At 40.4% G+C, this 12,777-nt stretch overlaps 1 protein-coding gene across 9 annotated transcripts in view; it reads right to left on the bottom strand.

The window, feature by feature from the left end:
* Window positions 1-12,777, bottom strand: part of ZBTB20 (zinc finger and BTB domain containing 20) — a 447,669-nt gene that overhangs the window by 31,455 nt on the left and 403,437 nt on the right. For all 9 annotated transcript variants that reach the window (XM_015875890.2, XM_015875884.2, XM_015875917.2 and 6 more), the window contains one exon: window positions 11,479-11,666. The gene's annotated coding sequence lies outside the window, so the exon portion shown is untranslated. The remainder of the gene's footprint in view (window positions 1-11,478; window positions 11,667-12,777) is intronic.

Raw genomic sequence — 12,777 nt, 5'->3', positions numbered from 1 at the left:
AAATGTCCTACGGATGATTTATTTAGCTAATTGCCCTGTCCTTTTCAGCATCTGTAGTGATGAGATATATCCATTTTTCATCAAACTGAAGACTAAACCATAGGTGTTCTGCACATAAAACTGCTTCTATAACCAGTGGACCTAAATCCTCAACACTGAGCACTAAAGCCTCTATTTCAGGCAAGATGCTCGGGGTGCAGGTAGTGAATCACTTCCCTGTGCTTTGTCTGGAAGCCTGCAGGATGAGTCCATCAGCCATAACCCCATTTACTCCTGATCTGCAGGGCAGCAATGTCTGTGCCTCAGTTTGTTTTGCATATAAAAGAGGGGGCAGCATCATGTGTCCAGATCTGCTGAAGAACTGGGCACCTCAATTTATCCAAGAAATGCAGAACAACTTGTAAACAACACTAGAGAAAGGTCAAGAATTAATTCCAGAGGTCCCATAAGATTTTGTTCTCCAGGCTTATAAAAATCAAGATTTCCTCTGCCTTGCTCTAGTGCCTTGATTCCTTTATGCCTCTTTATGATGAACATCCTACTCACAAATGCACATACACAATGTCAACAGATGAACCACCAGAGCTGTTGTCATAGCTGCACTGATAGGTACAGCACCTGGATGGCAATGTCATGATATGGGTGCTCAGTCTTGTGCTCTGACCACTTGTAACCGATTTTCATTAGCAAAAGGTGGGATCGGCAAACCACTGAAAACCGAAAGTGAGAAAACCACCCTCTTGTAATAGGAAACAGAGAAAGTAACGCGGCCACATGATGGCACCATTTCCTAGGAAGAGAAACCAGGCTGTGCTTGTCTCCTCTTCGTTAGGGAACATTTTAATATTCTAAATGAAAACTGTTTCAACTGCTTTCGCTTGTTCCCAGACAGCTCATGCACGATTATGCCAAGCCCCAGCATGGCCCAACTGTTCTAATTGGCTATAAGTTTAAGGCATTTGGGCTCTTTAAAAGCCTAGGTGCATGCATGTATTGCTGTTTTTTTCTCCATAGTGCCAGGTGCTGTCACTCACAAGGCATTCTGCACCAGAGGGTATGTAGCAAAAGAGCCACCGACTAGGAAAGAAGTAAGATAGGCCAACAGTGCCCACGGAATTAAGCTGAAACACTCTTAATTTAAACAAAAAATGGGGGATGTTTCTTGGAAAAAAAGAATAAACTTTAGAAAAAACACAGTCGACCATGGTGATGTATTTTGATATTCTATGGTCTGTATTAAAAGCTAACTATATTAATTTAGAATGCTTTCACTTACTTTACGGGCTTTTGCGTAAACCCTAATAACGTATTTCAGATTGCAAACATGTAGGAAAAGTGAATGGGGAGTCCCCTTTTGCTCATCTCTGTGTTGGATTCTAGAAATTTATGTCCCCTCTCAGATACATCGGAAGGAGAAAGGGCTTAGGATGGGATCTGAGTGCGGAGGAGGAATGAATTCAAGGGGTAGCAGTTGAAATATATTAAAATGTGTCCCCGAAAGAGACAATTGCTATTCCACGAACCCTTTCAGATTTGTGCTGTATTGTTAGGTTTTCCCCCCAGGCAGAGAGACAAGGAGGAAAAGCTTATCAGTTTGAGCGTGGTTAAATACAGCAAGCCTGAAAGCCTATGGGCTTTGGTTAAAAGGAAAATATAGATTAAAACCTCTTAAGATAATTAACTGTTTAGATGGTTTCTATTGAAGCTAAAATCTTCTGTGGGGAGTTGTAGTAGCAGTCTGTTAGGAAAAGGGTGCAGTCGGACAGAAATGGTTGGCTTTGGTGGGAGAACTGCAGCCTGCTTATATCCTATGTGTTTCCAGAGAAAGGCCTTTAAATGTAGGAGATTTTGTTCCGGTCACAGAAGTAGTGATGGCAGAAACAAGGAATGGAGGAAAAGCTGTAAATGCCAGTCCCCATGACTGGGAAAAAGACTCTTTTGTATCTTCCAGTGGCTGCGCCTCCCTCAGTTCTGGCTAGAAGGAAACTATCACATGAAAAAAGCTACATTTTACTTCGTTATTTTTTTCCATTTATCTTTTTTATCTGTTAGTGAAAGGGTAATTGTTAACTAGTACAACTGGGTGCTTTGGTGAATATCTCAACTCAGAAATATCGTGAGACAGATATTCATACTGCACCAGACTGTGGCTTCTCTATTTTGAGTTTAGGGGGTAAGCGTTCAGGCCTGATTCTAATTCCAGTTCAAAGATCAGTGGGAAACAGTACATGCTCATGTCAATGATGCTGAAGGCCACAGGGAAAATCTCAGTCCTCATTGAGTCCTCTGCAACCCTGGGAAATGGGCATATTCCAAAACCACCTGCTTGTTTTGATAGGAAGAACAATGTAGGACAGAATGCTTTAAACCAATAGATGACAGTAATAAAAAAGAACACAGCTTTCATGGGTGACTTGACACCATCAGAAAGGTCTGTACCATTAAATGTACATTGTCACTTCTGATATATATTTTTTTCTCTACAGGGAGAAGGCCTGGGAACTACAGGTAAACACATGCATACAGACACTAACAGGTGAGACTACTGTTGTGCTTAAGAGTTATTTCTCAGGTCTGCCTTCAGGCACATTTTACCCTCTACCCAGCCAAAGGACATTAGAGATGACATCTGGGGGTTTTACTTTTGAAGGGCTATGCCTTCTTTTGAAACACTACATGGGATCAAAGCATGTGGTATTTTTGTTGACATTGACATGGCCACACAGACAGACATGAAGCTGGTGGGAGAAGTCCCTTGCTCTGTTTTTATTTCTTCCTATCATACCCCTTTTCACACAAAAATTGCTACTCTGTGTGTTTTTTTTTTCTCTGTGTAACATCAATAAATTACACGTTATCACTCCTATCATCTAGTTATAAAGAGCCTTTCAAGATTTTTTAATAGATGCACAATATTGCTACACTTACATTTTCACTGGTTAAGAACTCAAAAATAGCTGTAGTGAGATTACTCTTAATTTATACTACTTCTCTCCCCTGGGTTTTCAAGAAGAAGCATTTCACCACATGTCACAGATTGATACAGAGTATATATTGCTCATCCCAACTGGGCAGAGCTCCTTTCAGTGTTTAACACAACAAAGCAAATATGAGTAGGGGTTCTAGGATTTGTTTATCTTTTTTTTTTTTTTTTTTTTTTTTTCATAGGCACAGTTAATTCCTGGAGGAGCTATTTGTGCTGACAGATTAACTAGATATCTTGAATTCTCTTTATATTCCACTTACTGGGTGGGAGATGGGTAAATCTAGATCTCGTGTTATTTTAGCCTTGTAAATGACTTCATGGACAATGAAAACATACATAGAAAACATTAATAAAAAGATAGCACAACAGCATTCTCTTAAGAAACAATAATAGTTGGTGTACTCTGGAACCAAGCACATTTCTTGGCCAACAAGAACAAGCTGTTGTGCTCTACCATACATTCATGACACTGCCAGAACAAATGCCTTGATAGGAAGGAGTTTAACAGCACTCACTTGGCTTACAACTGATTTTTACCTATGGAATAGATCAAACATCATGTTTCTTGTGGAAACATGTAATTCTTCCTGCTGCAGCATCTACCAGCACATTTTATAAACGTTAACAGGCAGTATTAAGCAGTATCTTGCTTCTATTTCTCAAGTTCTCTCCCAGTACCATGTTAAGACTCCACTTCAAAACTGTTTGGAATGAATGAGCTCCCTTTGGTCAGACAAGAACAATAAAATAATTGTTCTATTCTTGTTTAACTTTGTTATTTTATTTGAATGCTGTTCCGGCCCTACCTTGTTCTAAAGTTATTGAGTGGGATCATGGCACAAGGATTACATGGCTACTCTACCATGGCTAAACAAGAGAAAAGAGGAGAAAATGACCACAGAAACTGAGATGAAAAGAGCAAAAAGCTCTAGTGCTAAGCAAGTCACAGTGATGAAAAGGAACAGAAGGTGACCAGGACTATTTTTACATTAGTAGATTTGAAGTTGCGTAGTTGCAATAAACCTGAATAAAAGTCACCTGTCAAACATGGGAAAATCATTTGTGTTTGACCGCTACATGAAGTGTCCCTCTGTGGACCATGCTAAGGAAATGGTACATTTAGTTCAGTCATCTCAACTGAATAGGACTGAGGAGATGACAGCAGAAGAATACACGATTAAGATATGAAATAACAACGATTGGCATGATTATTTCTACAGTATTCTCCTGCATGATTTCCTTTTGCACTGTTAGCTATAAGACTGCTCACATTCCCTGAACATGAGAAAAAAAAAATGCACTGTTTTGATGGTGACAGAGCACTGGAACAGGCTGCCCAGAGAGGTTGTGGAGTCTCCTCTGGAGATATTCAAAACCTTCCTGGACACTTTCCTGTGCAACCTACTCCAGGAAACCTGCTTCAGCAGGGGGGTGGGACTAGATGATCCCTCGAGTTCCCTCCCAACCTCTATGGTTCTTTGACTCTGTGTGACTCTGTGATCTTCAGGAGAGACAGCTAGTAAAAGCAAGAAAATAACAGAGGAAGTTAGAAAGGGTCTTGAAGGAAAAGACGAGGAATTTCAATCCGTAAGATCAGCAGGGAGGTGGCCTTATCAACACTTGTATTAGACTCCATATGCAAGGACAACAACAACAACAAAAATAAAGAAAAAAGAAAAACAATACAGTGCTTAAATAATGAAGTATAAGAGCTCATCAAAGCTGAAAATGTATCTTTCCAAACAAGGAAATCGTGCCCAAGTGACACTAATAGAACAGAGCGTAAACTGTTGCAGGCTAGATGTAAAACAAAGATTAGGCAGGACAAATGGGAAATTTAAAGAAAAACAGCTTGGAGTATAAAGACAAATACCGTAATAAAATATACTTTAAACATATCAGATAAAGAAAGCTTACAGGGCAATGACTGGTACCTAAGAAGTGCCTTAGATTATGTGGTTTGATAGATTAAACGGGCAAGGAGCAGAGTCAGTGGGTTGGCTGGACTACTGATTTATGAAAGCAATAAAGGTAATCAAAGAGGTTACAGAAATTATGCAGTGGAATTTTGCTTTAATTTTCAGGATGGAGGATGATAGGAGAAGGTAAGCTACCTCAAGGGGGATAAGAAGAAAGCACTGTCCTGGAGACTGTTATCAAAAATAATACAAAACCAAACCAAACTAAATCACAACAAAAACAGCCAACAACAAAACCATATTAAAAAACCCAGACCAACCAACGAACCAGAAACCGAAACCAGAAAATGAGTATGACTGTGTCTTTATAAACAGTGATAAAGACTTTCTGTTGCATATTATTCATTGCTCTCATTTAGCGAGTGAAATAGTTGAAGGTCTGATTTAATACATAAAGGAAGGATTTATAAAAAGACTTGTAACTTAATAGTAACAAAAAATCTGTGGGAGGTAGACTCTGAAAGCATGAACAGGTAAACTCAGATACGGACTACCAGTGTTTTACTGGACAGTACATCTCAGTGGCTACAGCATAACTTACAGATGCTGCTGTATTACCAACCTCAAAATCTTAAGAATGGAAAATTTAGAATTTTAAAGAGTAATACATTTTTAAATCTTATTCCTTGTACTTAGAAGTAATACATATGCTGGGGACATATCTTCAAGCTCTCCCCTGAAACCATGAAAGCTAGACACCCTCCTAGCTTTTCCAAATCAAAGCTGAAGTTATGCACGTGATCCACTTACAGTTCTCCAAGGTGAGACCAGTAAGAAAAGCACTGAATGCCACAATGGCTAACAAGCTAGCATAAAGTCAGTATTACTGGGTCATCTAATAAGAGAATCACCATTAAAGAGAACCAGATAAATTTAGAAGACCCTCTATGTGACTTTACATGTGATTTAAGAATCAGTAAAAGTTAGGCTCCGAAGTCGCATAGCTGTTTCTGAAAACATACTCATCTATTTTCAAACTTCAGTACCGTATGTTTTTAGTCATTTCTCAAGAGAAGAAAAGCCTGAGAGACCAACCTGACAAAACTCACTTAGTGCACTTTGGAATATAGAGACCAGTTCTGATCAGTAGTATAATATAACTAACACTTTCGTGTACTGCAATGGCTTTTTCAACAGAGGCAGAGTGAGGTCAGATTATAGTTTTACGTATTTTTACTTATATTTATTTCTGAATCTACACAATTTAAACAATACATCTGCTTCTGTGAAAACACAAGTCATTCTTGGCTGACGTTTCTTTAATAATAATACGACCAAAAATATCAATTAACAAGATGCAGAAAACACCTATGACTGTTTAAAACCAAAGTATTTACTAAACAAATATCGGAATGTTCTGCAAGATAAGCAAATAGCTAAGTCTCATGAGATTCAGTATTTGAGATCTATGGGTATCTTTCAGCTGAGCTGCTGCAGAGAAGGCCTATAACATTATTATACTGTCTAAAATAGATATCTAAACATACATCATTTCTTAGGTCACCAAAAACAACCTAAAAATATTCAGCATTAGCTAACACATACCATACTTAGATTAGCAAAAATACAGATGAAACAACTATTAACATACTGTCTGTCTCTGTAAGGAAGGAATCAGGCTCCTCCTTCTCCCCTCAGAGTAGAAACCATTTCAAAGCTCCAGAGCACTTATTAGGGAATCATAATCACACATTTCCAGAGGCAAAGTGGGAAGACCATAAGGGCATATAACCATTCTCTTCCTGCCACAGAACCTCAAAGAGAAACACAGGAAACCTAAAACATAAAGATGAGGCCAAACCTCCATCTAGCCTCTACATTAGCAGTGGGCAAATCAAACCTGTTGATTCATGGGAAGGAAATGGATGATCCCCCTAGTTGCTCAAGAAAATGAAAAGCTAGAGTTTCAAGCCCACTCTCAATGCTCTGTTTAGGAATCTTCTGAGGTTCCCTCTCTGCCTTTTCCCATTATGCTGGAAGGCGATCAAGATACCAAAGCCAGGATTTAGAAAGAGAAAAGGGAAATATGATGGCTTCAAAGTTCCCATCTTGTGAAAGTTAAAAAAAAAAAGCTGGGATCAGACCCAGTCAGCCACATCACTTGAGCATGAATGGACAAGTGGTTTTCATCTGGTCCATCGTCAGAAGTGTTTATTACACACTGCATTCTGTTTCTCAAGAACTCTCCAGCCCATTGCTAAGATGAGACTTAAAGGCGTCCTCCCCCATTGCAATGACTTGTCAATGATTGTTTCATCATTTACTTATTTTTTTAAAGAGATATCCATGCTTCCTTTTTCTTTGCAGCTTTCACTCTCTATCAGAGTCTCAGATCTCCAAGAATTTTGTGCTCTCCATCCAATCTGCTTCTTAGCCCCATGGAAAGTTTTTGCTAAGATGCTACTTCTCCCTTGTCTGGAACAAATTCCTACACAGATGGACCATCCAATATCTAAGAATAACTCTTTTAACTATCAATAGAGACAAAGAGATTCAGTTGCACTGTTCCCATGGGATTTCCTTGAATTTGGACACATCTGTTAAGATGCATACATCAGCGTCTGAATGAAGTTTTTGTATCTCTTAGCACTTGTGAAAGTTTCTGCCAAAATGATCTTATCTCTTGGCACTTGCAAAACATATATAGTGACAGCTTTCTAAAGGGCTCCTGAAATAAGTGGCCTATACAGACCAAATCATTTTAAACAGACAGCCAAGTCCTGATGGACCAATGTTCCTCTCAGGAAAATCTTTAAAAGCTTTACCTGAGGGAGTTCAGCCTCCAGAAGTAGGACAGTACCAAGCTTGTGTAGCTCTGCCCATGAACAAGAAAGAGCACGGAAAGTTGCGAACAGCACCACTCTCATATATGTGGCTTGTTTGTAACTTTTCCAGAACCCTCGTCTCACTCCTTACTTGACTTTGTAGGTTTTTTTTGCACGAACACCTTTCTTCTGAGCAAGCAGCTACATCTGTTTGCGACAGCTGAGTAGCTAGAGGTATTTGGAGCTCTATCAGCTCAGTCTGTGATTTGATTCCAGATTAATTCAAAGTGGTGATTTCTGTCTGCCAAGTCCCACATGGAAACAGTTACCTCAGGATGTACCTCTTCCTGTGACCTCTTTCTACAATTGCATTGCCTGACCGTGCATTTCCCAAGACTGAAAAAGCTGGGAATGGACACAATGTCTCCCGAGTTCTGGATTTTGCTTCAAGGGTTCAGCTGCATTGGAAATACATTACAAGCAAATCCAAAGTCCTAAAATAGTCGGAAACAATCCTGTTTCATTGCGAAGAAGTAACACAAGAGGCAGCATGTCGAAAACACTGCCTTAAGCTCTATATTATATTGTGTATCATGCATGACTTTTACATGCTTCCCCACCCCCCCATCTAAGAAATCATTTCAGTAAGACTGGCATTCAGTCTATTGCTTAGGCTTTCTTCACCTCTGCTTTTACGGCTGCGGAGCAGATGGCTACCACAGAGTTTTTACTTTCTACTCTTGGAAAAAGTATTTTGGTCTGAATCATTCCAAATGCACCCTGATTTTTCAAACTAGATTGGCTTGTGAATATTCCTCATAATAAATGTGGTGATGCTTTCTGCCAAAAAAGGGGGGATTGTGCATGCAACATGGTCAGTGAAGATTTCAAGCTGATTTGAATAGGTGGTCCATAAAATCAAAGACTTTTTTCCAGATACACAAATGAGGACTTACGGAGCCATCTGGACATCAGTATACTTTTCCAAGAATGGAAATACCCTACGTGATGACTTTCTGGATGTTTCTGATACCTTGCATGAAATAATTCCCGTCAAACATCCTGTCTAATTCCAGTTTATAAACAGAATATTTGCCATCCTCTAGAAAACATCCCACCAGAGTTTGGTAACTCTGGTTTAAAGAGTCCATTTGAGAATGAAATATAATCTACTCAGTTACAAGTGTAGAGGTTGTAGAGTGGTCTGGGCAAAAGGGATAAGAAACAGTGCTTTATTGTCAGCAAGGCATAGGGAAGGACAGGAGGTGCTGCCCGCCCAAAGAAGGAAGACATAATTGCAGGTCCAAAAGCTGAGGGGAAAAAAGAGATATGGCAGCATAATACCAAGAGGAGGGAAAGAGAAGGGTAAAAGGAGGGGTTCCAGTGTGAGAGGAAAGAATCTGTCCAAAAGACAGGGTAGGCAAGAGGTAAAGGAAAGGAATTAGTAATGACAATGAGCCTACTTTTAAATACTGGGAACTGCAAGTGTCAATCACTTGGGTCAATCGGTGTGTTCCAGCAGCAGGGACTGAAACAACATTTAAAAAAATACCGCATACAGTGGTAAACAGCTGTAGTAAATATACAAGCATAAATTCATCCTGCCTCATTTTATCTTCATGTCAGAAACTGGCACTGATATTTTGCAAGAAAATGCCAAACATTAATTATAGGCATACTGCCCCAAACAAATACAGCCTGATGAAGGTTATAACCCATCATAAATAGTGAGAGCTTTTCCAATGGTTTCGAAGCACAAGGAATCAACTAACAGATCAATACCACAAGAGGTTTTTAGCATTTCTTGAATTTCTGTAGGACTCTAACTGTATTTTGGGAACTAGATTTCAACAGCTTCCAAGATAGAACAATTTTAATGCTGAAAACATTATTAAAAATCCTTTTTCAAAACCTGACTTCAATGTGAAAGGAACCTAGTCTAGGTTTGAAGTTTTTCTGTCAAATTGGTGCTGTTTAGCAGGAGTGGAAGGTGATATGTGGACATTAAAATCTTGGGGGTCTAAAGGACTCCTTGTCCACAGAACAAGAGTATGAAGAGTTGCATGCTCTACCTCTTCACGCTGCCTTCCACCAATATTCCTCACCTCTAAACTTGGCTACCGCAGAAAACAAAAGCAGGAGTTCATTCTCTGTGTTCTCTACAATTCCTGCTGGCCTCTGTCCTAAGGTTGCATTCATGGGTTTCTATTTGTACTGTCAAAAACCATCAGTGTGAGGTTTCAAATCCCATTTCCTAATGAACTCTTTCATCTTTGTGAATGGGATAAAGAGATTCTTTGTTTGAAAATAAGGATTATTTTTTCTTGTTCTGCTCATTTTTGCATCTTCTTACAAGACTTTTGTTTTTAGAAAATATTACAAGACAAAACTGTATCCCAGCTTTGACAGAGTTTGACATCTCTAATTTGAAGAGAATTTTTACATACCAAATTGCATACTGCCTGCTGCTCAACTGCTTAACACTTCTTTCTTCTCCTCAGATCACTAGGTGAGATTTAAGAAATTCTCTCAAATGTTTTTGTTACTACTAAAATCAAGATCTCATAATCAAAATCAAGCAGGTCATAATGAATACAGTCAGAAGCCAGCAGGAATGAATTGCAGCTGAAGTGATTTTGATAGTTATGATCCCTATAACCCAGCTGCTTCCAAGCCTGGCCTTGAGGCAAGATTTTTAAATTAAAAAGGCCAAACAAACAAACAAAAAAACCTACATATTTTTTAATCTGATTTTTTTATTGTCATGCCCTGATATTTTTATAGGCCTCTGCAAAGTCTGATTGGCTTCTGAGCTCTTGAAACCTGGCATCATCATCTTCCTATGATTCTATGATTCTCTCTCCTCTTTTCCCACTTCCAAGTCTTACGGTGTCCTAAAACTACTACGAAAGAGGTTAGCTGTGTTTTATATAACTAGCGAATGATAGGGCTGACAAGACCTTTTATGTTCCTGCCCAAGAGACTTTCAGGTATGGACCACTGTGAGATGACACTGTTTTGAACACCTGACAGGATAAGTGCTGGCATTCCAAAATACAGTTTTAATTATTTCCTCTTTCTGGTGGGGGAGGAGGGAGAGCAAGAAAGGGCAGATGGAAGAGGGCTGGAAGTAGGGGAGAACAAAATGAACTTTAAAAAAAAAAACAAACCAATTAACCTGTGCTGAGGAATCTGAAAGTGGATGCACTGAAAACATGGGCCTTAAACTGATACAACCACACAGGTCTACAAAAATCTCCCAGACTCCCACATATTGAATCTGATTCCATCCACAGAAACGCTCCTCCCTGTTGAAGTAGACATCCTTCATGAGGCAGTATGTTTGAGCCAGACGCTGCAATACAATAACAGGCTGAAAATTCCAGTCAGTAGATGTGCTTGGGTAATGAGAAGTATGTGACTATCTGGAGAGAATTAACTACAGCTCTAGTTAGGAATCATGCTCAAAGGATCTTCCCTTTTTGCTTTGTAAGAAGTAGGAGCAGCCAGCAACTTGACCCATCAACATGCTCTCAGCTTCCTTTGTCTGACTGCATTATCATGACCTTATCATAAAACACTGTTTTTTTCAGAGTTAATTCTCACAGAAGGGAAAAAGTAAACTCTGAGGAAGTCTTGCTTGTGCCATTATGGAAAGAAAATCCAACTGGCTTGAAAACCTGGTCTACAGTAAGGAACACGCTTTCAAGAACCCCAGTGCAACCCAGCAGTGCACTGGTGTACTCACAATCAGATGACCTTGTGTGTGCGTGTAAGTTTGTTGGTGAATGTGGTGAGTAGATGAGGGCCGGGCTCAGAGACGGAACAGCTTCAAGGTTCAGGCAGGGAAGGCCTGGCTTGGCGCTGCATGCACCCGTCTGAGTAATCTCATTCTCCTCAGACGCCTTCTGGTTTTCAGCTGTCTTGGGTTTCTTCCTGAAAATAAACAAAGAGACCTTTGAAGGGACTGGCTGCATATTTGGGAAAAGGCATTTTTAGAATCTGTTAAAGATAACTTTCTTTTTCCCCCCCTCTCACCCCCCTCCCTCCTCTCCTTTCCCTTGCAGGGAGGGAGGCAGAGAAGACTCTCCTCCATGCTTCTTGTTTGGAAACAAGCTACTCCTTGTTTTGACTCTGATGCAATGGCCCTGAGACTGTATTACAGCAATGAGGCCAAGCACGAAGCTCCTCATTCTGCTCCTACTGATGACATAAAAGCGAAACCTGTCCCAGTGGTTTAGACAGTCGGAGCTCCGTTTGACAAATATTAACCAAGGCTGTAGCATTCTCAATAGACTTACACAGAAACGTAATAGATTTGTCTGAAAAGCAAACAAATATGCAAGTTTCCAGTTCAACGTGAATCAGGAGAAAAGACTTGTTTTGTGGGGAAAAAAAAGCACTGGAGTAATTTTGAGATGCAGAGGTGAGCTCAGTAAAGCGTTAAGTTTTGGAGCCTGACACTACGTACTATGAGCACAACGCACACAAGCCATTAAGGCCTCCTTCCTTGCAGCATTTCATAAACACAGGGAATTAGAAGCTGTAAGCAGGTGGTGATTGCCACATCTGTTTCACAGGTGGGGAAACTGAGGCACAAAGAAGGGATGTGGCAGGCTTTGATTCACACAGAAGGTCTTCTGCATGGGCACACAGGTGCTCCTTTCCCACATACGCTCTCCTTTCCATATCCCACCTAGGACAGCCTGCGGCTGACGCCTCAACCCGGAGTTTTTCAGCCCCCAGGCGCTTACATAAAGGCGTTATATAAGGGCGGCACGCCCGGCCGGGGGCAGGGCCGGGACCTACTGCTGTTTCCCTTCGGCCGCCGTCGGGGGGCAGCAGCCGCCACTGTGACCGGCGGCGTCACCTCGGCCGAAGCTCGGGGAAGAAAGGAAAGGAGGAGAAAACAAAAGTTAAACGAGCATAAAAGAAAGGAACAAACCACTTCCCCCGCCTGTAACAACCCACAGGCCGAGCAGAATCGAAAGGTGAAGGAGAAGTGGGGAGTTAAAATCAAGGGGGGAAACTGAGGCACTACAGGATT

The sequence above is a fragment of the Coturnix japonica genome, chromosome 1 (genome assembly GCF_001577835.2).
Source record: "Coturnix japonica isolate 7356 chromosome 1, Coturnix japonica 2.1, whole genome shotgun sequence".
Taxonomy (NCBI): domain Eukaryota; kingdom Metazoa; phylum Chordata; class Aves; order Galliformes; family Phasianidae; genus Coturnix; species Coturnix japonica.
Note: the sequence above shows the minus strand (reverse complement) of the source record. Positions and strands in the feature narration are given on the sequence as shown.